Here is a 27,007-nt window from a genome sequence, read left to right on the forward strand (position 1 = left end):
TACACTTTCATGTCTTAGAGACCAGATGAGGGCGAGGCCTTGCGGGGCTGTGGCTGGCATCCGACCAGCGGTCCATAGGCCTCTTTCTTGGTCTCAAGCAATGTGGCGACAATGGCTCTATTATGGCATCGTGCTTACGTCCTCACACTTCACATGCTAGATCGACGGGAGCATAACGAATGGAGCCATCAAAGAGACCGGCTCAAAGTCTGGGTTTGAAAACACCCATAGATCGCACAGTCCCCAGCCGGGCTTTCCCAGGGGAAAGGGCCCGGAAGGCGGGTGGGAGGCAGCCAGAGGCTGCTGCCTGCTCCGTGCCAGGCTGCCCTTTCTGTGTTCATCCTGCAGAGTCGCGGGCACTCCCAGGGAGACCGAGGGAGGCTGGGGTGTCAGGGCTTCTCACGAATGCCGGTGAGCATGCGATGGGGCCCCCGGGCTCTGTGTCCCCCAGGAGCGGGCAGGAGACGTTCACACGCACATGGTGCCCAGATGAGGGGCAAGGATGCAGCAGACCCGACAGGACGGGTGTGGGACTAGGTGAAAAGATGCTTGACTGCAGCTGAAGCACCAGTACGCCATTCTGTCTGAGCACCAGACCCCCGCTCCGGTGCAAGTGCTAGAGTCAGCTACAGAAGAACAGAGCCATAACCATGGCGCTGGTAGGAACCTTAAAAATCTGATCTGAGAAAACCATGTCTGGAAAGTGCTTTTGAAAGCTCAATGGTCCATTTAGCCAGGCGGACGGCCTCACAGAACCCCTCATGAGTCTGAGCAAAAGGCACGAGTGTTAAAATCCACTTTTAACAAGAGCCAATCAGGTCACAATGGACCAAGAAAAGTCCGTCACTTATGGACGCATGGAAAATCACTTTTTAAAAAGACGTGGTTTTATCACTTTGCTGCGACTACTTACACATGATTTGAGTCTTGATGACAGACCAAACCATTAACAAGTTTCTGGGTTTCTTAGGTAGGCTCTGATAGACAACAAACCAACCACACTTAGTTAAGTGGATTCAACAGTCTTCTGCCAGATGACCTCCACCTTACTAGGTGGCAATTCCAAGTAGCTCCGCTTTGCTGTGGTGTCTTGTTTGTTGTTTCCCTGCATAAGGGTACAAGTATTTCAACATGTGAAGTGGGGACAGCGCGTGTTGCCTTCTTGGGTTTGTCTCGTTTTGTTTTCACTGTCTTTGTTGTTTCGTCACTCAATCATGTCCAACTCTTTGCAGCCCCACAGACCCTCCAGGTGCCTCCAGTCCATGGGATTTCCCATAGGAATACTGGAGTGGGTTGCCATTTCCTTCTCCACGGGGATATTCCCAGATCAGGGATCAAACCTGCATGTCTTGCACTGGCAGGCAGATTCTTTACCCCAGAGCCACCTCTCACTGTCTTTAAAGTTGGGGGTAGGGAGAGGGACCAAGATACTGTCTTGAACCTTCCGTCTGCCTCCCCCTGCCAGCCTGGACCAGCTCTGGGACTTGTCACGGGTATTGCTGATCTCCCCACGAGTATGGCAGCTAAACTGAGTGTCAGCATCAGTCCAGGCCACCCCAAGACCAGGATGCAGCAGGACGAAACCAAGACCTCCACGTGGTTAGTTCTAAACACTGGAAAATACAAGCTTCATATCAGACACAAAAACAACCAACTATGCCATTTTCCTGGTGAATAGGAAAGATCGTTTCTTCTTTATTGGTTACAGCTTTAGCCCTCCTATCATCTGCTCTGCTTCCAGGTAAGGTTTGTGAGTAACCCCAGGCATAAAATTATCCTTTGCCTCATGACAGCACCCAGTCCAGAGTGGACCCCACATCCTTCAACCATCCCCAAAACCACCTACTGCAAGCTCAATCCCAGGAGTCCTTCTGACACCCTCTTGCTCAGATACCCCCACCCCCGAGACCACAGGATGTCCTGGCGATGTTCAACTGGGAGGTGTGGGCACCACCCTCCTCCACAGACACAGTCGGCCACGTGCACCACTGCAGCTCTCCAGGGGACAGCTCTTGGGGCTCTGTTTTTCATCTTGGCCTCTTCGTTGGCTTGTACTTGGGCTTCAGATGCCTGTTAAGTATCCCCAGGTACCTCCTTGCTGGAAGTCCAGATTCAATATGTCCCAAACTAAATCATCATGGTTTTCCCTCAGCATCTTCTCTCCTTCTTGCAGCTCCCAGCTCACGTAGATCTCTGGTTTCTGAGTGTTAAAGGAAGCCTGCAGAAGAGCTGAACATTGCCAGGCAACATATTAGGAACACTGATGCCCCTACCCAGTATGAAGTTCTACTTGAGTATCATCCAGAAACCTGCTCTCTGACACTTGCTGAATGTGGGGTTCTCCAGTAGAGAGGTCGGGCCCACCTCCAGTAAAAGAGGCACATAGGGAGTTCTGGGCTGGAGGCTCTTGCTGGAACAACTCAACAGGAATCTTGCACAAGGCAGGCGGTGGTTGGTGACAAGGGCGGTAACACATCCAGGGTGGAGGATGAGGAATTCAATCACATGTCAATGATGGGAGATTTTCACTAAACCGATCCACCAGGACTCTTCCCAAAACTGATCTGAGCAGCCCAGAGTCAGAGTGGCATCTGGGCCTGGTCCAGAAGAGGTCTCAGAGGAGCCCAACTCAGGTTCGGTCAAGGAGACAGACTGCCGGTATGTATAGTGCCACTGTTTTTAACTTTATTTCCTTACAATTTCAAACAAAAGTAACAGAACAGATAGTCCTTAAAGTTCAGGAATATGGCAGCACAAGGTGGTCATGTTCTCAATCTGTGAAGATTTTATTTGGGGGGGGAGGGAAATTGCCCAAAACAGCTGTTTCCTTTCCAGATGTTTCTGTTCACCACCCTGGGAAATTCTAGCAAGATAAAATTCAGACGGACCTGTCCCACCATCTGAATGATCCTTCCCCCAGTGTAAGTGGAGAAAGAGGCCACTTGCTGAAACATGAGTCACAGCGAGAACACTGCTCTTCTGTGCACACCTCTCTGCCCAGGTGTGCGGTTCAGAGACGTGTGCCCTCCCACTCTGTCTTCAGCTAGGACATGGGTAGCAGGCTTGACAGTAGTCTTGTCATCTGAATGGATAGTTTCTGAAACTGGATTTCCATCAGAATCTCTGGAGAAGTGCTTTTTCTTTCATCCCATTCCTTTCTCTTAAGAAACGTATATTCCCAGGTCCCCACAGTGTGCATCACCCCCAAGATTCTGATTCAGAAGATATGGGACATGAGAGGCAGAATGTGTAGATGAAAAACACAAAACAAAATGAGAAACTCTCCCAGGTAATATTGATGACCAGCAAGACTTAGAAATGGCTTATTGATTAAACAAAATGGCTTACATTCTGGACATTGTCATCATGTCAGTCCAATACATTCTACCTTACTACCCTTTGTCGACCACATGCATCACTGCAGCTCTCCAGGGGACAACTCTCGACGGACAACATGGAAATAAAATATTCCTTTTTATATAAAAAGTTAAAGAATATACTCATTTGAAAATACCCTGATCCTGGGAATGATTGAAGGCAGGAGGAGAAGGGGAGAGCAGAGTATGAGATGGTTGAATGGCATCACCAACTCGATAGACATGAGTTTGAGCAAGCTCCTTGAGTTGGTGATGGACAGGGAAGCCTGGTGTGCTGCAGTCCATGGGGTCACAAAGAGTCGGACACAACTGAGTGGCTGAACTGAACTGGACTGAACCCACTCCAATATTCTTGCCTGGAGAATTCAATGGACAGAGGAGCCTGGCAGGCTGCAGTCCATGGAGTTGAAAAAGAGTCAGCTTAGAAGACTTCCAAAATCTTGCTTCTGTTCCTAAGCTTCAGGGCAGCCCTGACGAATGGGTAAGCTTTCTCTTGCCACATCTCTTCTGCTTTTACTGAGGGCAGCTGGTTTGCCATCTCTTCCCCATCCCGTGCTCATCTCGAGTAACAGTTAAAAAGGTAGAATTTGCTTTCATCAGATGGTAAGGTTCTTGGGGGCAAAATAAGATCCATTGCTGTGTCCCCACTGCATTTAACAGTGTCAACTCTTTGTTAAAGGGGTGAATGTACAGATTCACAGTCAAGTAAGTGGACCTGATCTTCATGTGCACAGCACAGATCGTGACTCTCTCTCCTAACGGGAATGAAGTCATTTGCCCTCTGAAAAGTAAGAAAATGTACCTGACACCACATATGGAGTCTCTGAGATCAGCTGTAATTTGTAAAGTGTGTGACAGTGCTCTCTACACAAATATGAGATCATGGGAAGTCAGTACTTATTGGATCACTGGGCACATACATGTCTAGCTGCCCTGGAAAAGGTAGTATGATGGAAAGAGACAGGCAGTTGCAAGAAGCTGGGTTCTCCTCTTGGCTATTGTAAATAACAAGATAGGTGTTCAGAAATCTGTTCAAATCCCTGCTTTTAGTTCTTTTGGTTGAAACCCCACAAGTGCAGTTGCTCCATCATGAGATAATCCTGTGAAGAACCTCCATGCTGGCATCCACAGAGGCTGCACCAGTTTACATTCTAGCAATTGCACACAGGAGTCCAGTTTATCCATGTCACTGCCAATACTTGTACTTTCTGGTCTTTTGATAGTTAGCTTCCTGGTGAGTGTGAGGTACTGTCTCTTTGTGGTTTTGATTTGCATTTCCCTAACGGTTAGTGATGCTGAGCATCTCCAAATGTGCTTATTGGCTGCTGGTAATATTTTATTTTTTCACTAAGGCATTTATAGAAGTCAGCCCCACAGATGGGTGTTTGAACTTCTTCATGAAGCATCAAACTCCAAACTTTGGCCACTAAGATGAGAAGGTCTTGTAGGAAAAGACCCTGATGCTGGGAAAGATTGAAGGCGGGAGGAGAAAGAGATGACAGAAGATGAAATGTTTGGATGGCATCACTGACTCAATGGACATGAGTTTGAGTAAACTCTGGGAGTTGGTGATCGACAGGGAGGCTTGCCGTGCTGCAGTCCATGGGGTCACAAAGAGTCAGACATGATGAGCAATTGAACTGAACTGATCAAACATCTTAGCTGTTGTATTACCGCCCTGGATGGTTTGTTACTCTCATGTGTTTACGTGTTGACCAGTTGTCAGTCTTGTGCCTGGAGCTTTGTGTCTGCCACTTTGTTTGACTCTCACCCAGACTGGGAGTGGCATGAGCTAGTGTACCCATTCTACAGACGAGGGTGACAACAAGCTAAGTGAGTTCTCCAAGCCTGAGTGACCAGTTCCCAGCCCAGCTGGAGATAAACTCTGGGCATCTGACACCAAGATTGTTTGGGGAAACAAGCTGTGTCCACTGTAATGATAGGCCTTGCAAGCACTGCTTACAGGGGGAGAGCACCCCTCCCCAGCCACATGATTGCTCTTCCCTACCTAGAGCACCCGGGTCAGAGAGACCCTGTGGAGCCACATATGTCATCTCAGGGCATCTTCACCCTGACTGGTACCTGGGCCCTTCACTTCTGCTGACACACAGTCTAAAGACAGTCTTTACATTTTAATACAGATGGTCCTTCAGCTTGATTAATGCTATTAAGTAAAATGCTGTTACGCATAAAGAAAAAAATAAATAGAAGGACCTAGCTAAGCGCTTTTCTTTATTAGCCTTAGGGCAAGTTCATTAACCATGTTGGAACTGTTTTGTGTAATTGATGCGTTGTGTGCATGTACACGTAGTGCCAGATAAAATAGATCATTGACTCAATTAATAATCGCAGCGCCAACCCCCCCACTGGGTTTAGGATCAATCTATCAGAGTTCCTGATAGATCTGGGCTTCTGCAGCTTCTGCACAGAGCGGCCTTCTGTCAAGAAACATATATTTGGGCTTGAAAAGGTCGAAGTGCCCTTTTAAGCAGAAAATGACTGAATCAGGATCATTAGCAACTGAGTCATCCTATTATTCAATCTTCCCCTCACGCCCCTCCCACCATCTGAGACCAATTTCTTCCTTTTCCACTGGTTTAGCAGCCTCATTGTATTTCCTCTGGGTCAAGGAGCATTTCTGGCTATTGAAGTACAGTTGATTTACAACACCGCGTTTCACGTGTACAGCAAAGTGGTTCGGTTATACACATACATAAATACAAAGAGCTTTTCAAAAATAATTGTACTTATTTATGGCCGTGCTGGGTCTTTGTTACTGGATGGGCTTTTCTCTAATTGCAGCGGGCAGGGGCTACTCTTGGTTGTGGTCCATCAGCTTCTCATGGTAATGGCTCCTCTCGTCAGGGGCCACAGGCTCTAGGCACACGAGGTCTAGAGCATGAATGGGCTCAGTTGCTCCGAAGTATGTTGGATCTTCCTGGACCAGGAGTCAAATCCGTGTCTCCTGCCTTGGCAGGCAGATTCCTTACCACTGAGCCACCAGCGGAGCCCCACCAGGAGTACTTTAAGAAAAGACTCTCCAGGTTCCAGAGGGTTCTGGCCTGTGAGGTTTCTCCTACCAGTTCTAGGTCACACTCAGATCTCTGGATCTGTGAAGTGAGTCTCTCCATGACTTTTTCTTTAATTACGCTGGATTCATCTGCTTAGAAAGCAGCCCATAGCTGTAGGGATGTCATGCTCATAGTATAAACCTTCCTCCACAATGAGCCTTGTCTGCTGGGCCCAGGTGGAGCTGGTCAGCCTCAGGCCTAGAGGAGGAGCGCCCCTGGGTCATCCATCCATACTCGGTGCCTGCGGTGTCCACACTTCATCCTGGGTGCGTCCTCGTAAGGGAACTGAACATCTGAGCAGCGGCCTGGGCCTCCTGTTACAGCTCCTGACCGCCCGGTGGGGACCTGCAGGGAGCAAGGAAGTTTGATGGAAAGGACCGCTCCCTGGGGTCCACACAGCTGCCTAGGGCAGCACAGAAAGCCAGGTTTCTCAGCAAAGTAGTTGATGCCTGAAGAGCAAAAGGAACTGCAGGACGGGGTCAGGTGGATTCTGAGTTCTGGCTTCATACATTCCAGCATTGCGTGGCTTCCTTGAGATGAGCTCAGTGCACTGGAGGGTCTCGTGAGACGCCAGTAGTTTTCCAAATCAAAGAGGATGAGTGTGTCGGGAATGGCTGAGATTGCTCCAGTCAGTCGTGTGTGTGAAGCAGTGGCGTTAAACAGTAGGTTTGCTCAGTGAAGGGCCGCCATGCCGCACAGGGACAATGTGAACCATGGCCAATCCAGATTGATGGAGGTGGGCCTGGAGCAAAGATGGACACCACATTTCTTAATGTGAGTATGATGTAAATTAATGTTTTTTAATATTGATTACATATTGAAGAGTTAAGATTCTGGGTTAAACATGTTATTAAAGTCATTTTACCCATTCCTCTTTTTTATTTTTTTCAAGGTGATTTCAAGGAAATCCTGAATGGTGTTTGTGAACTCTGTTGACTCTGGGCAGTGTCTGGGATACGCCAACTGCCTCACATGTGCCTAGAAGACAGGTCGCCCCACACTTTCCTTCCCTAACTTGACTTCAAAGCTCCATTTGGTAGAACACTTACAAATCTTCCTTGAAACACTGATTTTCCACAGTAAACGGCTTCAGGAACCAGTCAAAATAACGTTCTCCTCTTCAGGTCAGTCTCACAGCTGCCTGCCACTCTGTGTCCTCTGACAAATCCACAAGGATGCTGTGTGTCCCCGACGTGATTGTCAGCTGAGGGCTGAGCTGCGACTAGTGAGGCAGGCCATGCATTTTACAACATTCAGTTAATTAACCTTATTAACCTTATAATCTACTAAATAATCCAGGGTCCTTAAATAGTACACCCACATTTAAACACTCAGAACAAACTTATCCAATTCACTAAAACATAACTAAAACCATGGGTCTGTTCTTTAAAATTATCATTTAATCATCTTAAAACACCAAAAAAAAAAAAAATTGCAAAATTGCAAATGAATTCCAGGAGTCATTATTAGAAACCTGTAGTTCCATTGGTCTCACAAGTCCTGATACTTTCACTAACCTTGAGGTAGGGAATGCATTTATACAGATATTGGGGGGACTTGGAGAAGCAAGGGAATGAGGCCCATCTTGGGGAGGCCACCCCAAGACTGCTCTATGCAATGATGGGGTACAGAGCCCACACATCATATAACTTCAGCAAAAGATGTAAGGAAAGGCAATGTATTAATTTCTTTAGGAGATTAGCATAAATATTGTGCACCATAAAATACCTAAGGAGAATTTTACGTGTGATTTGCAGCAAAAAAAGGAAAAGAAAAAGCTCAGAACATTAGGACATTTATAGTAACAGCAACTGACAAATGATACTGATGAATATGTGGATTACATTACATTTCTCTTTAAATAAACGTGGCTTTCAGCCTAAAAGTGAAAAAGCCGTTGGCACAAAAGGCTTTGGATTTTCCTGAGCCTAAAATATTTGGAAAGCACTTGAAGGAGTTTTCCGCACCTCCTGCTGCCCTCAGTAATCCCCACCTAAGCTCCTCTTGAGTAAACGGAGAATGACTCACCCTCTGCTCAAGCACTCGTCTCCTTTCCAAGCACCAGCCCTTTCACCATGCCAGCTGCGGCCACGACGCCAGGAAGCTCTGATCTAGCCCTGAACTCGTTCTGGATCATGAAGGCCAGTCCAATAGAGGCCAGGAATGACGTTGAGCTGGCTGGGGCTGGGTCTGCTCTGGGGTCAGCTTCAGTCCATCTTGCAGAGGTCCTCATGAGCCGCTGAGATGAGAAGGCTGGGCTTCGAGGCCAGACGGCTGGGTGCAAAGCTGTCACCTTCTCTTTCTTGCTGTGAGAGCCCCCCCAGAGTTGCAGGGCTCAGGGCAAAGTGGAAATGGGGGCTTCTTTGTTCACAAAGCGTTGAGAATCTCCAGACGTGAGGGCTGAGTGCTGCACCCAGACTGGACGGTATCGTCTCTTGAGCGTCCTGTATCTTTGGCACTGGGGTTTCTGCCTCGGCTCTGGATCTTTGCCCATGTGATTCTGCTGGGCCGTGAAATTAGGACAGTGAAGACAGCTTTCTGTTACTGAACTCGAACAAGCCACAGATTCTACCTGAGCTTTCTACCTGCCCTGTGTTTAATCTCTCCTCAGCGCCCCCCACCAGGTCTCACGTCACATGCAGACGTGAAGTGCAGTCCTGAGCCACAGGCCCACCATCAGCAGCTCACGCTTAGCAGCGACAGGGCAGGACTGGAGCCTGGTTCCTTCTGCATCCAGCTCTGCTCACCATCACCTGCCCTGCCCTCAAGAAAAGCTGTGTCACAGGCACGTCCCAGCCCCAATTCCTTGGCCCAGTGCTTTTTTTTAATACATCAACTCACCTTGGAGACGTTTGTCAGATGTTTTTGTAAGGAAAGCGAGCATGCAGAAGTGGCTGTGGGCGACTCATCTGCAGGGGGTGGAGGTTGGTGGGGGGGTCCCCAGTCTCCTGAGCCCAGTTTCCTAAAATCTGGTCCGAGGAGCCCAGGGCCGCCCCGTTCCTCCTTCTCTTGCTCTTGTTAAAACAGGAAACTTTGTTATACAACGCCTTCATTCTCTAAGTTGGATTGATCCCAGGTAACCATTCCTTTTAATTATTCATTAATGTTTATTGCTTTTTCTTATCCAAAAAATGGTGGCACATATAAGAATTCTTATTTGATCCTTCTCTCCACCTTCCCACTTCCTGCATTTTAGCTGTATGTGAAGTTGGATTCCTGGGAGTGGGGGTCCTGAGGCCCCAGGACCGTCACTCGAGGTGCCAGTATGGACTCAGCTGGGCTTCTGAAACTGCTCCTCTGCACAGGGGCTTATGGCCTGTGCGCTGTTGTGGGCGCAGAAATCTCCCTGTTCAAGTGGCTAACTTAAGTAAGATAGGGCTCCTTTGATTTTTTTAATGCAGACTTTTAGAAAAAGAAAATCATTAACCACAACTAGGTTTATTTAAGCTACCTGTTTACCTGGTTCAGTTCAGCTCAGTTCAGTCTCTCAGTCGTGTTCGACTCTTTGGGACCCCATGGACCACAGCACGCCAGGCTTCCCCGCCCATCACCACCTCCCGGAGTTTACTCAAACTCATGTCCATCGAGTCAGTGATGCCATCCAACCATCTCATCCTCTGTTATCCCCTTCCCCTCCTGCCTTCAATCTTTCCCAGCATAAGGGTCTTCTCAAATGAGTCAGTTCTTTGCATCAGGTGGCCAAAGTATTGGAGTTTCAGCTTCAGCATCAGTCCTTCCAATGAATATTCAGGACTGATTTCCTTTATGATGGACTGGTTGGAGCTCCTTGAAGTCCAAGGGACTCTCAAGAGTCTTCTCCAACACCACAGTTCAAAAGCATGAATTCTTCGGCGTTCAGCTTTCTTTACTGTCCAACTCTCACATCCATACATGACCACTGGAAAAACAACAGCTTTGACTAGACAGACCTTTGTCAGCAAAGTAATGTCTCTGCTTTTTAATATGCTGTCTGGGTTGGTCATAGCTTTTATTCCAAGGAGCAAGCGTCTTTTAATTCATGGCTACAGTCACCATCTGCAGTGATTTGAGAAATAAAAATAAAGTCTGTTAAAAAATAAAAAATAAAGTCTGTCACTGTTTCCATTGTTTCCCCATCTATTTACCTGGTAGATTTACTTACAACGTTGTTTGTGTAGGAATGGCATCTCCACTATACACCTCTGTGTGCAGATAACCCATGTCCTTAAACTGGGTCCATGTCTGCTGACAGCCCTTGTCTGTCCTTCATCCAGAGAGCAGTGCATCGTCCTTGTTCTTCCTTACGCATTAATCCTAGTCATAATGTCCTGCTCTTAACCACATTTCCACCCCCTGCCTCCCAGCCAGAGACTCAGTACTGAGTTGCAAGGCAGTGACTCCAGCAATAGGGCCGCAGATCTGATGCACAGACTATCTCGTTGAGTTTTAGGGGTTTTTGTTTTGGTTTCTTGCCTCGCTGCAGGCCTTGTGAGGTCTCACTTCCCCAACCAAGGATCAAACCCAGGCTACAGCAATGACAGTGCCAAACCCTAACCACCAGACCACCAGGAACTCCCTCTCATTGAGACCTGCAGGTCTTTTTCCCTTCAGACCAGAGTAAGGGCTTCTGTCTTTTATTTTTATCTCTGAGATTGTCAGCTAATAACATAGTCGTTCCCTTTATAGGTACAACCTGAAACTATAACTGAGTCACTGAACCCCTTGGAGAAGAGAAGGGCAGAGCTTCCAGGACAGACTGGCCCCAACCTGACCCACCGGGATTACCCATCAGAACCGTTACTCCCAAGCACAGACCCTCCAGTTTCCCCTGGCTCCATGAACATGAGGTCCCAGAGTTGTCAGACTCCTAGAGACAGAAGATGGGATTGTGGCTGCCAGGGGCAGGGAGGTGGAAGAGATGTGGAGCCCTTGTATCATGGGCCCAGAGTTTTCATTTAGGAAGATGGGAAGTCCCAGGGTTTTATGGCAGTAATGGCTGCACATTAGGGTGAATGGAGTTAATGCCACTGACGTGTGTGCTTAAAAATGGCTAAGACGGCAATCTTTTATGTTATGTGGTTTTTACCATAATTTAAAAAATTGTACTGGAACATATACATAGGGAAAAAACAAAACCTTGGCCTGAACCTCACACTATGCAAAGATTTAGTCCAAAACGAGTCAAAGATTCAAATAAAAATGTAAAATCATAAGACTTTAGGGAGAAAAAATAGAAGATGATTGTCAAGATCTAAGGCCAAGCAGAGATTTCTGAGACCTATAATGGCATGAGCCATAAACAGAAAAAACTAATAAAGTGAATGTCATCAACTTTAAAAAAATTTTATGTTGTAATAATCCCTATTAGGAGGATGAAACGATGAACCACAGGCTGAGAGATACTATCTGCAAACTGTCTTTGAAAGGACTTGTAGCTGGAAGATGGGCAGAAGTCTCACGTCTCAGGGAAAAAACACCCACTTGGGATGTGGGCAAAGACGTGGACAGACGTGCGCTGAAGGAGAGACCTGGGCACAGACAGGTGTGTGGAGGATTCAGCATCATCAGCCATCAGGGACATGCGAGTTAAAAAGCAGAGTGAGGTTCATTACACCCAGTAGGACTCCTGGATTGATGGAGTCATAGTGCCAGATGCCGGTGAGGATGCAGAGAAACTGAATTCCCATTCATCCCAGGTGGGGATAGATGTGGCATGGTTACCTCAGAAAACTGTTTGGCCATCTCTTGGAATGCTAGCATGTGCTTTCCCTAAAACCCAGCAGTTGTCCTCTTGGGCATTTATCCCAGAGAAGTCAGAACAGACATGCTCTAAAACACCATACGTGAATGTTCACAGCTGGTTTCTCTGTAGGAGCCAAAAATGTGGAAGCAACCTGAGTTCCCTCCAGTGGATGAGGGTTACCCACTGGGGTCATCTGTGGAATGGGACACAGAGTGCCAGTGAGAAGGAGCAGACCTGGGGTCCTTGGATGGATGCTTGGTGAACAACCTGACAGCTTCCGGAAATGGCCCCAGAGATGGCGAGAAGGTCAGGGGTTGCCAGGGGCTAGGGGTGGGGGTGAGGGTGCAGGTATACAGGGGCACTGAAGGGGCTCCCCTGTGATTGTGATTGTGCTGTTGGTTACCGAGATTGTCGGTGGGAGAAGGCGACATGGGACACACACACACACACACACACACACACACACACACGGTAGCTGTGTGAGGTGACGGCTGTATTGATTGCCGTGACTGTGGTAACCACGTCACAATATAAACCTGTATCAAAAATGTTCTACGCCGTAAATACATACAACTTTCATATGTCAATGATATCTGAATAAAGCTGTTAAACAACATAATTTAAACGTGTTATTTACAAACCACAGAAGTCGCACAGGTAACTTTTGTTTTTAGAAGAGGAAACCAGTCCACACACAGCTCCACCACCCGCAGCCCCGACGTGGCCCTGAGTGCAGCGCCCTGGCCTCAGGCAGCTCTTACTAACGTATCTAAAGGGACCCTTTGGAAAGAAACATTCTGGTCATTGATTCTGATTTTCCACTTTCTGCTTTATGTTAAGGCTTCGTCAAGGGCAAACTAAACTCCCCGCTAACATCCCGAGCCTCTCTTGGGTGTGTCCTTTTCGAAGCCAGATGATGCTCTACTTGGGGCAGCTCTGGGGCGCCGGGGAATGGACGCTCCACGGGACAGCTGAGTGTGGGCCGGGGACAGTCCCCAGGGCCCCAAGACTGAGTCGGGACCCCAGAGTGGTGGAGGAAGTGCCCCTTTCCCTCTGCTTGGGGCCGCTCCTTCCAGCCCCCTCCTCTCTCTGCTCCTCCGGGACACTGGCCGGACGGGGGGCCACCAGGGCCACCCCCTCAGCAGTCCCCGTGCCCTCCCTCAGCCCCGGCAGCATCCTGCATTGTGCCGGCAGCCACAGGCGGCTTGAGCGGGTGAATAAATAACCTTCAGACTCAAGAATGTGACACGCTTGGCGAGGGGCAGATGCCGCGTGTCTCACTAAGTGTGGAAATACTGTCAGGGCCTCAGATATTTTTTGAGTGGAGACAAGTTGCAGAAAATCGGTGTAGAAATGTCACCCAGAGAACTTCCTGGAAAATGCTTTCTGAAGACCAGCTATTATGTCTGCACGTGGCTCTGAAAAATGCACTGCTCTTGCTATCACTATGAAACTCGTCTGAGAGGTAACCAGGGAAATGTCACCACGTGGGTTACTCTGCCAAGAGAGACCCAGTCATAGAAACAGGAAGGAAAGCTCTGTCTCATGGAGGAGGATTCCCTTTCTTTTGGAAGTAAAGGGATGCAAGAGAAGTGTCTTAGGTCTAAATTTTTGTCTCCCAAGCTGGTTTTTGGGAGGTAAGCCTCTACGATCCTTGTGGGGTGATAAAGCAGACGGGCTCTGAGCGGCGGGGGCTGTGGGGCCGGCCCACACAGAGCCTGCAGGCGCGGCGTGCCAGGGCATCGTCACCGTCTGTGCAAGTGCGCCCCTGGGAATCCAGTTGACGCCGAGCAGAGAGCACCCCCAGACAGCCATCTGGCACTCCCTCTCCCACGGCGGTATTTTTATTCAGAAGTGACGGCGCAGGCCCTGGCTTTTGGCTGCCGGATTCCTGCATCTGCCTTGTGAGGTCTCCTTGCCACCGTGCATCTCAAGAGCTGCCTTTGGATACGGGGGAAAAATGATTCATAATTGAACCAAAGAGATTCTTTTAATGAACTTGCCCCAGGGGATATCAAGCCCTTTTTATGAGCGAGTTTAATGAATCGTAATGAATTTCATCCTATGAAACAGCGTGGATCCACCATAAAGCAGACAGGAGGCACGGTGGCCTGCGCTCCATGAGAAGGAGCAGGGGAGTTATTAGAATCCACGGCTGTGCACAGAGCGAGAAGACAGAGTGTCCATGCGGAGCTTGGACACTGAGAAGGGCTGGAGGAGTACAACACAATGACCTCTAAAGTAATTTCAGCGAAAAAAAAATCTGTTCTAGGCACCTATCATCACTGATACGTCTCTGTAAGGATTCTTAAAGCTTGTTTTCCAAACTTTGTCTTTAAGAGAAAAGCATTCCTTCCCTGTCAGGCTCTGTTTGGACTTTGGCTCTGTGCTGTAATCCTTTGCAGCACCCCCTTCCTGAGTCTTCAGATATCGGGCTCCCCCAGCCCTGAGCCCCTGGCTCTGCAGGCACAGTCAGTCTGATGGCATTGCCTCTGCCCTTGGACCAGGTCAGGAGCTCCGGGCCCCTCAAGGAACCTGAGCCCCAGAGGAGCCCAAAAGTGAGCAACCACACAACACATTTGCAGATTGTTGTGATGGAAAGCGTGTGGGGAGAGCATTAGCCACCTATGGAAGTGCAGAAGGCTTTATGAAGCCTGTGTGTGCATGTGTGTGTGTGTGTGTTCAGTTGTTCAGTCACATCTGACTCTTGTGACCCCATGAACTGTAGCTCACCAGGCTCCTCTGTCCTTGAGATTTCTGGGCAAGAATAGTGGAGTGTGCTGTCATTTCCTACTCCAGGGGATCTTCCCAACCCAGGGACTGAACTCATATCTCCTGCGTTGCAGGTGGATTCTTTCCTTCTGGACTACCAGGGAAGACTTATAGAAACTATACTTGATGTGAAACATGGTTGGGGGTGCCTGCCCACTAGAAGTCCTTCTCCAGATCCTTCTCCCTTCTGCTTGGCGCCCCAGGAAGCCTCAGTAACAGCCTCCCTGGGTCTGGAGGAGCCCTTGGTGGGAGACAACAGCGGGAGACTGGGTGGGAGGTACTGACGTCCCTGCCTCCCCACAATGCTGGCCCCGGTGCTTGCCCCCTGCTGGCATCTCGGTATGTGGCCCCTCCATTAAACATCCTAGTTACGTAGCTCTGATGGGTCAAGGTTTCCAGGGGTGGATGAGAAGGAGCAGGTGAGAAATGCGGTGCCAGGCAGTGGGCAGAGCTCGAGAGAGAGCACCCAGACTCTGGTGAGGCATCCAGTGATTGCATTGCCTGGGACACAGAGTGGAAGACTAGGGAGCTGGTGACATACACGCGGGCGTCCTGGATACCCTGCTGAGGAGCCAGGAGCTTATCCTGAAGGTGGATTAAGAGTGGACCCAGGGACAGTTGCTCAGGGACAGTCTCTGAAATAAGCTGGGGAGATGCTGCTGGCCCCGCTTGCTTCTCTTTTGCCACGTTACACATGTTGATGCTGCTGCTCAGAAGGCAGCTGTGACCTTGATGGAAGCGTGGTTTAGCAAATGTCCTTGACCTCCGGTCAGCCAGGGCAGACCAAGACTTCAGAGGTCTCTCTGTGATGATACCATGTTCTGGATTTTCAGTACAACTGCAGGATATGCCAAAAAAAAAAATTGAAAAGGACACTAAAGTAAGGAAGATAACAAAAGATTTGTTTAAAATAGGGACACTGCAAAAACGAAAGACCGTTCTATATAAGATGATTATTTTGTTAATTTTCAGAGCATCTAGAAAAACCCTCATTATCTGCAGAGCAGAGATAATCTTTGTAAACTCTTTGTTAACAGGACTTCTTTCTCCCTCATTAAATAAATGTTGAAAACAAGTCTTAAAGAAAGTGGATTTGAGGGCTGCCAGGCTACGGGTTTAAATGTGGTGCTTGTATGTCTCAGGCTGGTCCTGCTAAATGATAAAGGGGACTTATCAGAGTGTTCTAGGAGATGGGTTGACCAGATCCCCTTCCGTTTTAGGAAGACCGTGTGCCTCCCTGAGGAGAGTGGTTTGGGTTTGGATGGGCTGATGAGGACCCAGGACCCGGGCAGTTAGGGGGTTGTGGTCTTCATCCTGCTGGTGACCAGCCACAGTGGCAGCGGTGGAGAAGTGATGAGGACTTGGAGGGAAGGCCGTGAGGGCCCCTAGGCCCAGTCTCAGCACCTGGGCAGCATCAGTGCTGATTCCAAGGGCGTCAGGATCCCTGACACCAAACATCTGGCAGTTTGGATGCTCAAACATACAGGAAAAACAGGAAGGGGAAGTGTCTTTATTTAGATATCCCAGCCACAAACACCTTGGACCCATGGATGTGTTATTTCTGTCTGGACATTTAAGAATCATGTGGCTATTTTTATGTTGTGTCTGCTTTCCCATGGTTTCGTACCTTGAAGAGATGAAAGCCGCTGGCATTTGGGCTACATACCTTCTCTGGAAAAAGAAGGAAAACGCAGTGGAGTTTAGAACCCATGGAATAATGGGATTAAAGGTGGGAAGCTGTGTTGACAGGAGCGAAATAAAGAACAATGGCACAGAGATGAAAACAGGAACCGTCTGGAGGAGGTGGGGGCCGCAGGCAGGGCAGGTGGGCCTGGGGCGCCCAGGAGGGGGTGAGCTTGGAGCCCAGCATGTGCAGCTGCAGAACCGCAGGCAGGACTAAGGTCCTGCCCTCCTGCTCTCGCTGTCCCGGGATCCAGGGAACTCCAGAGGATTCCATGTGGGGAGGCGGGCGGTTCTTCCTACTAGCAACAAGCAAGCGTTTGTCTCTGAGATTTTTTATATAGAGCATGCAGCTTGAGGGTTGGGATGAGATGCAAAAGGGCCTGAGTTATTGCTCTTAAGTTGCATTGTTTTCTTGGGAAGAGAGACTATTAAAAAAAAAATTGGTGGAAGAAAGCATATGATGTAAAATCTACCATCTTAATCTTTCTAAGTGAGCAGTGAGACAGTGTCACCTAAATGCACCCATTGTACAGATCTCCAGAACCTTTACATCTTGAAAACCTGAAGCTCTGAGCCTGCTAGACAATTCCCCATCCTCCATCCTCTCCCCCAGCCCCCAGAAATCACCACACTGCTATCAGTGTCATGAGCTTGACTATTTCAGGACCCCTGCATAAATGGGATCATGCTGCATTTATCTCTTTGTGTTTGGCTTATTTCACTCAGCTTTATGTCCTCAAGGCTCCTCCATGCTGTAGCCAGTGTCAGAATGTCTTTCCTTTTTTTTTTGGAAATGTAGTTGAAGTATAATATTTTACAAGTTATAGGTATACAGTATAGCAAGTTACAATTTTTAAAGATTATACCCATTTGTAGTTATTGTTAATACTGTGTTCCCTGTGTTGTATGATGCATCCTTAGCCTATTTGTAGTTATTATAAACACTGTGTTCCCTGTGTTGTACGATACACCCTCAGGCTAATTGTAGTTATTATAAGTACTGACTGTGTTCCCTGTGTTGTATGATACACCCTCAGTCTATTTGTAGTTATTATAAACACTGACTGTGTTCCCTGTGTTGTATGATACACCCTCAGTCTATTTGTAGTTATTATAAACACTGACTGTGTTCCCTGTGTTGTATGATACACCCTCAGTCTATTTGTAGTTATTATAAGTACTGACTGTGTTCCCTGTGTTGTATGATACACCCTCAGTCTATTTGTAGTTATTATAAGTACTGACTGTGTTCCCTGTGTTGTATGATACACCCTCAGTCTATTTGTAGTTATTATAAACACTGACTGTGTTCCCTGTGTTGTATGATACACCCTCATCCTATTTGTAGTTATTATAAACACTGACTGGTTCTGTGTTGTAATATACCCCTCAGTCTATTTGTAGTTATTATAAGTACTGACTGTGTTCCCTGTGTTGTATGATACACCCTCAGTCTATTTGTAGTTATTATAAGTACTGACTGTGTTCCCTGTGTTGTACGATACACCCTCAGTCTATTTGTAGTTATTATAAGTACTGACTGTGTTCCCTGTGTTGTATGATACACCCTCAGTCTATTTGTAGTTATTATAAGTACTGACTGTGTTCACTGTGTTGTACAGTACACCTTCAGTCTATTTATCTTGTCCGTAATGGTTTGCGTCTCTAATTCCTACCCTGTCTCACCCAGCTCTTTCTCTCCCCACTCATAACCACTCATCTGTTCTCTACATCTAGAATTTCTTTCCTTTTTAAGGCTGAATAATATTCCATTGTATGGATAGGCTATATTTCCTCATAATGTTAGCATCTACATAACCACATTCCATTTATCAAAGCTAAGAAATTAACATTTCTTAAACTGAAGATTTGGGGACTTCATTTTCCCAGTTTTGTCCCTTTGATGCTCCCTCCAGTGACCAGCCCAGGTACCACACACTCAGTGTGTGTGCAGTAAGTGTGCCCCACTGTCTGTGATGACTTCTTTCTTTCTTTCTTTTTAAATATTTATTTATTTGGCTGCACTGGGTCTTAGTTGTGGCATGCACTGTTTTTAGTTGTGGCAGGTGGGATCTGGTTCCCTGACCAGGGACAGGGAGTACAGGGTTGTGGCCACTAGACCCCCAGGGAAGTCCTCAATCTGCGACGACAGGTTCTCATCAGACTTCCCTTGTGTTTGGTGACCGTGACATTGTGGGGGGCCCTGTCCAGGGGGTCTGTGGAGTGCCCCCCAGCCTGGGTCTGTCTGACAGGATCAGGTGCAAGGGTGAGGTGCCGTTTCCTGCCTAGATCCTTACTAGAGTCCAGGTGAGCGGCCCCCACTGACCGGGAGCTTTCGGAAGTTCATGCGGGGTGTGGGGACGCATATTGATCACCCCAGTGCTGAATGAGCATCCAGAGGAAATCCCAAGGCTGTGTGCCTACTGAGAAGCCTCCTGCTGCACAGGTACTCGTGGCCTGGTGGCAGGAGCCTGCGGGCACGGGGGCTCAGTAGGCACTGGGGAACCCATGGAGCAGAAGCCCTGCTGCAGCTCCCCAGGCCCAGTGGTCAGAGGGCTCGAGAAGCCTCCTCGGCCGGCGTGCCTTCTTCCCGGTGAACCCCAAGGGGACCAGCCGCCCCCCGGAGGGGGAGGGGCACCGACACTAGTGCTCAGCGCTCTGGATGCCGTGGGCAGGGGGTTTGTGGACTGTAATTGCTGGCTTCCTGTCCCCATTGGGCTCAACCTGAGAGGCTGGGGCTGCTTTAGTCTCCCCCAGATGAGAGTGGAAAGCGGGGAGCAGGGACAGTGGGCTGGTTGGGGACAGGCCCCGTTGCAATGGGCTGGTGCCTCTCGCCTGCTCACCTGCAGATGGTGACGGAAGCAGGTCTGTCCGGGAGCTCAGCCCCAGCCCCTGGTCTTCCTGCAGGGTCAGGCCTGCTCTGCTGTGCTGGACTATTTCCAGGCTCTGCCCCTGCCTCTCTGGAGGCACAAGCTGGCTTCCTCTCAGGCGTATTAAGAGGTACCGCACTACACGATTCATTCTTCGCAGACCCTTCTCCCTCTAAGGGTTCTGGCCTCCTTGGAAGCAGAAGCTATTTTTGCCAGCTATGTGGAGCTAGAGCAGTGCTGCGCAGACACTGCCCTGCATCAGAGGAGAGCAGGCTCGCTCACTCATGAACTCTCACAACCTGAAGGTGGTGGAGGTGAGTGCTCACCCAGCTGGACAAGGAGGGTGCGCAGTCTCCTGTCTCCCAGCCCCTCCTGATCCCCCACCCCACCTCACTCTCCACCACAGACCCAGCACAGCCTCCAGCCTACGTCACCCCTGCCCAGTGCTGCTTCAGGAGAGAACCACGCACCCGGCCTTCCCTGGGTGCTGTCACCCCATCAGCCCGTGTTTGGGGCACAGTCACTCTGTTCTGTCCTCCCGCTCATCACAGAAGCCATCACAGAACCCCTCAGTCTGCACCTTGTCCCAGACGTCCCACTGTGTGGGACCCAGACATCCTGCCATGGGAACCCAGGCCTCCCGTCATGGGGGACCCAGCCTTCCCGCTGTGGGGGACCCAGACCTCATGCTGTGGGGAAACAGTCCCCCCCAGCATCCGGCCCAGACTCCATCAAGCGCACCCTTTCCTCACTCTCCACCTCAGCTCCTCCTCCTGGACTCACCTTCCTCTGGGCTACTGACTCTTTCCCACTGCACTTAAATTCACTCCCCTCCCCCAGGCATCTGTTCTCTGCAGCCAGTCCCCTGCCCACATCTCCTGCCGCATCCACATACGTTCAGAGCATCTCACACACTTGCTCCTCGGCCTCCTGACCCCCCGCTTACTGTCTGCAGGTGGCAGCTGACTATCATCCTGCCCCACCTGCCCCTGGGTCCCCCAAAGCTGACACCAAGACCCCTGAGCCACCGCCCCTTCAGTTACCTCCCCGGCAGTGTCCAGCACTGGGCCTGGGGCTGAGCAAGGCTCCAAGAAGGACATGACTGTGTCCTCATCCCTGAAGAGGCAAGAGCGTTGAGAGCAGGGTATCTTTCGCAGGCAGTTTCCAGTGTCTTCCCATAGAAAGGTTAGGTTGATATTGGGTTGGCCAAGAAGTTAATTTTGATTTTCTGTACTGTCTTATGGAAAAACCCAAATGAACTTTGTGGCCACTCCAGTATCTCAGTTCTTGCCTGTGTCCTTCTCTCACTCACCTGACACTGACCAGCTCCGAACAGGTCAGCCTCTGGTTAGAAAATGAAGAAAGACTGTGAGTCAGCCCACCAGAAGCATGTCCACAGGGCATGTAAGACACTGCGCTAGGTCCGGCAGATTATCCGGAAGTACTGTCCGCCCCCGCATGCTGATAGGTGAATGGGGAAGATGCGAGTGATAGGGCGGTTCTGAAAGAGCAATTTCTAAGGAACCAGGCTCTCGGGGTTGTCTCCCTTCCTGCAAAAAGATGGAAGCCTTGGAGGCCCTGGTCACGTATCACGTTCTCAAAGGGGTAGAAAGATACTCCTTATAAATGTCTGACTCTGTGAGCCTTGTGTGTTCTGAGTTGTTTGACTCCAGTCCAGTATTTGTTACTTGTCCTCAAGGTAAAACAGGACAAACAGGAAGTTTCAACATTTGCCACTGAAAATTGCACCTATGCCAACCCAAACTCTGCAATCCAATCTCTCTGTGGTCTCTTTTTTTCTTCTTGTCACCCATAATCAAACTGTCATATTCTGCAGTGACTTTCTTTTCCTTAAAATAAAAACTGGTGTCAAAATAAGAAAATTGTTTACCAAGGATGCCAACATTTGTCATGATTGGGTTTGGCACCTAGTCATAAAGTTGAGAATCTATCAATTTAACGGTTAACTACGTCTAAACAAGCCAGAACAATCACAGAATATCTTCTGACACCTCAAACTTCTTTTTTGTGTTCACACCTGGAATGAAATTTCAGTTTTCAGTCCTGTCAGACTCTTTGCAACCCCATGGACTGTAGCCTGGCAGGCTCTGTCCGTGGAATTCTCCAGGCAAGCGTGCTGGAGTGGGTTGCCATTTCCTTTTCCAGGGATCACTGCTTGAGCAGGTCGCAAAGCTTGAGTTGAGGTTAACCCTTGGCTAAAACTCAGATGAGTCTGGGGGTTCGTTAGAAGACTGGATGGCCAGGCCGTCCAGAAACCCAGCTACATGAAGGACTGGGCAGGCTGCTAGGAGGAGCTCACCCCACAGACAAACGGTCAGGAAACGAGTGGCTGTGCTGGAACCAAACCTCCCACGTCGGTAAGGCAGGGCCTCGCCAACGTCGGCTTGATCTGTATTCATGCCGACTGCCGCGTGGGGCTCCATGCGGAGACTCAGAAAGCTGTTTCTACAACCACAGTCAACCCTGCAGCTTATCCAGGACTCCTCAGCCTCTGGGCACTAGTGAGGGTGATGTAACAATCATAACTTCTGCTGACTCGACCTAAGCTTCCAGACCGCTTCAAGTTACTTCCAAGAGACCCTGGGGTGCTTCACCTAAACCTGTCCGCTTCCCTTTCATTTCCCTCTGTCCACGCTGGAAATCCTTGGTCTCCCAGGGGCAAAGGAGACACCACCATATCAGGAAGGCAGGTGCCCACTTGTCTATGGCCTTGCAGGGAGGGGATGCCCAGTGTGAGTTGGTTGTGCTGGTGGGCAGAGCAGTTCCCAGTGAAAGAGTTGGCCATAAACAGTAAAGAAACAGCAGGTGCCCTGAAGCAGCTGGCCAGTACTGCTGATGGGTGCATGTCTGACCAGCCAGAAATGCATGGGGCTCACTTCAGAGGGTGTCAAGTTCCTCTCTGAGAATGTGGTTCCAGATGCCAGTGAAATTGGACCATGGAGACCTTGGAAAACATGGAAATACTGTTGTTTCTGCACATTTCAAAGTCACTCACTCACCGTTGGAAAAGTGAGAAAGATACCAGGTTTTCCTACTTTCTTGGATCGTTTGAGAAATTAATAAAACACTCATTTATTTATTCTCAGCCTTTTATTGGTTGTTGAATAAAATAAACACATAGAAAAATGACAATAGTAAGAATTGTACATGCTAAGGTTTTTGTTGGTTGAAAACAAGCAGATCAAATTCCAAAAAAATTAAAATTCTGTAGGTTACTTAAAGGAAAATACAACTAACTCCTCAAAAATCATGCTTACACAGACATTGGGAACACAGAAGCTCTAACCAGTAAAACCTGATATGGACAAAAATTGATCAACAAATCAATCTTTAACAAACACTTACATGGAAAAAAGATACTAGCAAATAGAAAAATAAACATTTTTATTTAATGCTATACAATGTTTAGAAATTAATTAGACTGCCTCAAAGGAATTCATTTTCTCTATGCAAATTTGTCAATCTTGCCAAAAATGTAATTGAAATATGTTTTTACATAGACGGAATGTGTATGAATACAGAAAATCTGAGAGTTTATATACACAGAGATTATAATAATTTTTTCTTTAAACAGTATTTTTGGCTTTTGCATACACATGCTGCACATATAAACACAAGTTGTTTTATTAATGTAATTGAATGACTTAGGGGTGATAAGATTAAAATTCCTTTGCATTTCAACTAAGAAACTTCTTCTTTACTGAATTGTGTGTCTCCTTTCCCAACAAAATTATGTATTAAAAAATTGCATTGAAACCATAACCCCCTGGACCATAGGATGTGACTGTATTTGGGGATAGGGTCTTGAAAGAGGAGGTTAAACCAGTCCTAATCCAATATGGTGTCTTTAGAAGTACGAGAATTTGGACACAGAGAGACCTCAGGAATGCACATGCGTGGAAGGAAAACTGTGTGATGACACAGTGAGAAGGGGGCCCTCTGCATACTGAGGAGAGAGACCCCAGGAGGAACAGCAAGGTCCGTTCTTCTCAGAGAAATAAAGCATCATCCTTGGCATCAGATTAGATTTAGTTTTTCACACACAATTTCTAGCACTCAATCAAAATTAATAGGACACCTAACAGAAAGCAAATATTAAGATAACGGACCAAAGAAAAGAGATTTCAGGTGAAGGCATTATCAGACATGATTAATATATTTAAGGAACCGTAAGAAGAGTTAAAGAACAAGAAAGTATCGATAAAGAACCAAAGGGAGATTTAGAACAACAAAAACAGGGCACAGTAGCCACAGTTAAGAACTGAACTGGAGAGGTTAACAGCCGCTGAGGAGAGGTGAAAGAAAATTAGTGAGCTGGTAGACAGGTCAGGAAAGAAAACATGCAGAGTGCAGCACAAAGAGACAAAAGTGCAAGTCAAGTTCCAGTAAGAAAGAAGAGAGAAGGGGAGAGAAAACTTTCTGAAAAATTTTCAAAACTGACAAAAGCATCAAGTTACAGAGTCGTAGGCAGGACTCAACCAGGCACATCGAAACAAAACACACCTGAGTGCAGAATGGCTCCCAGAACCTTCCCGACACCAGAGGCATTTATCCACCATTAGGTGAGGAAGTCAGTCCCTCTGCTGTCTGGTCTGCGATGGCATGGGACTGCTGAGCCCCCAGGATGCTGGAGAAGATGCTGAAGCAAAGAGGAAAGGCCTGTGGCCCATGCTCAGGTGGGACGCTGTCACCGCAGGTGAGCTTGTTTGACTTGGGTACCACAGTGGACCCAGAATCACAGACGGGTCAACAAGAGGCAGTGTGAGAACCTGACGTGTTTGCTATGTAACTCATTAAAGAGTGTTACCTAAGAAGAACTGCTGGTGTCACCGTAGCTTTCTGTGTACAGTTAACCTCACAAAGTCAGGACCTCCATCTGTTTTGGAGAACAGGTCTGTCTCTAAAGATCAGCAATAACGGCCATTGCCCACGTAATGAGTGTGCTGTGTTGGAGGAGTATCTGAACACCCTGGACAGGACTGGGGAGCATCAGGAAGGCAATCTGAGTGACTCTCTTCACCACAAGCACACCTGTCCCTGCAGGAGCTCTGTGGGCCTGGGAGTCGTGCTAATCAGCATCAAAGTCCGTTTCCTGAACCTTTTAAGGAATAGCTGACAGCCTCACTCCTACCCACTGGGCGCTTAGGGTGGGTGACTCAAACTTTTCACATTTGTTTGGCTACTGGCTGTTTCTCTGACTTTTGCCAAATTTATCTCAGTGCGAAGGGATCGAAAAAGTTGACCTCCACGCATTTTTAAAATAGCCAGGGGAAAAAAATAACCTGAGCAGGAAACATCAAATCTGCCGAACTGCTTGTCCACCTGCTGTGGAAGGTGACTTCTTCGAGCCAAGACTTCAGTCCATCAGAAACCTGGCAGGAACCCAGAACCACCTGCGATTTCTCCTTTCTTGTACAGCCGGCCACACGGATTCTAAATGAGCAGTGAAATGCAAGGTCTGCACCCGGGCACCCCTGGCAAACATTCCTCCAGCCTACTCTCATTTTGTACTTCTACGCCGCTCCCCAGAACTTTCTTTGGGATGCTAGTTGTCATGTGTGTCATATTTATGAAGAGAGAAATGGGGGAAAGTGAGTTATTTGGGAATAGATTTTGCTCAAGAGAAGGGCTGTCATATAAAGTCTGCTTATATCAAAGATGAGTCCTGCTGTGTCACCGGCCACCTTTGCTGTGGGCGACCCCGGCTGGCCGGGTGCTGTGTGAGCCCCTCTCGTTGGCTGCCTGCCACTTCTTTGCAGGTCTTGTCTTACTAATACTTAGCTCGCAGGAAGCTCCTTCTATGTTATGAACTGTTTCAAGCCTCACAAAAAATATAGAAAACAATAGGATGAAGACTCATAACCTCGCATCTTTGAAAACAGTATTTTGCATCATTACCTCAGTTCTTATTATTTTAAAGAGATTGATTGCTGTAATTACAGTTTATATGCTTCTCCAATTCTTTCTGTCTGATCCTTTCTGAAAGATAATGCTTATCACTGTCTCGGTGTTTAATTAGCCCCAACACTGTTTTGATGATTTTGCATTAGGTGAGGGTACATATTCACAAATGATGTATGAAAATTTATATATATGGCATGATACTGGGTCATTCTACATTGTATATTTCTCATTCAGTATTTTCTGTGATGTATCTATTTTGATGTTTTAAGTTCTAATCGACTCATTTTAACAACTTATGACAGAAAGTGAAGAAGAACTAAAGAGCCTCTTGATGAAAGTGAAAGAGGAGAGTGAAAAAGTTGGCTTAAAGCTCAACATTCAGAAAACTAAGATCATGGCATCCTGTCCCATCATTTCATGGCAAATAGTAAGAGAAACAGTGGAAACAGTGGCTGACTTTATTTTTCTGGGCTCCAAAATCACTGCAGATGGTGATTGCAGCCATGAAATTAAAAGACACTTACTCCTTGGAAGGAAAGTTATGACCAACCTAGATAGCATATTAAAAAACGGAGATATTACTTTGCCAACAAAGGTCCACCTAGTCAAGGCTATGGTTTTTCCAGTGGTCATGTATGAATGTGAGAGTTGGACTATAAAGAGAGTTGAGCACAGAAGAATTGATGCTTTTGAACTGTGGTGTTGGAGAAGGCTCTTGAGAGTCCCTTGGACTGCAAGGAGATCCAACCAGTCCATCCTAAAGGAGATCAGTCCTGGGTGTTCATTGGAAGGACTGATGTTGAAGCTGAAACTCCAATACTTTGACCACCTGATGGGAAGAGCTGACTCATTGGAAAAGACCCTGATGCTGGGAAAGATTGAGGGCAGGAAGAGAAGAGGACAACAGAGGATGAGATGGTTGGATGACATCATTGACTCAATGGACATGGGTTTGGGTAGGCTCCGGGAGTTGGTGATGGACAGAGAAGCCTGGCGTGCTGTGGTTCATGGGGTCGCAAAGAGTTGGACACGACTGAGCAACTGAACTGGACTGAACTGAACAACTGAGAAAACTCCACTGTGTGAATCACCAAACTGTAAGGATACATTCTCCTGCCCATGGACACCTAAGGTTATTCCAGCTTCTCTCCAGGACAAGAAAGGCTGCAGCTCATATACATCATGTGCGTGTGCTGGTGAGCGCTCCTCTGGGCGGCATTCCTGGAAGCCTGGCACATTCGAGCACACGCAGCACCTCCAGATTGCCTCCTGGAGCTGCGATCTGACCTCCTGGATGCTCTCAGGAGCCTGACTAGGTGCATCCAGGACAGGCAGGCACCCCAGATCATAGCTTAATCAGTAATTTCTGCATCAGAGTGCCCTGACCTACAACCACAAGAGATCTTGCTGTGGTGCTAGGAGGGCTTTAGGTCCTGTGATGAGATGTTTAATCCCCATTCAGATCACAGTTAATCCTAAAGGAAATCAGTTCTGAATATTCATTGGATGGACTGATACTGAAGCTGAAGCTCCTATACTTTGGCTACTTGATGCAAAGAACCAAATCATTGGAAAAGACACTGATGC

The sequence above is a fragment of the Cervus canadensis genome, chromosome 10, assembly GCF_019320065.1.
Source record: "Cervus canadensis isolate Bull #8, Minnesota chromosome 10, ASM1932006v1, whole genome shotgun sequence".
In the NCBI taxonomy this organism is placed as follows: Eukaryota; Metazoa; Chordata; class Mammalia; order Artiodactyla; family Cervidae; genus Cervus; species Cervus canadensis.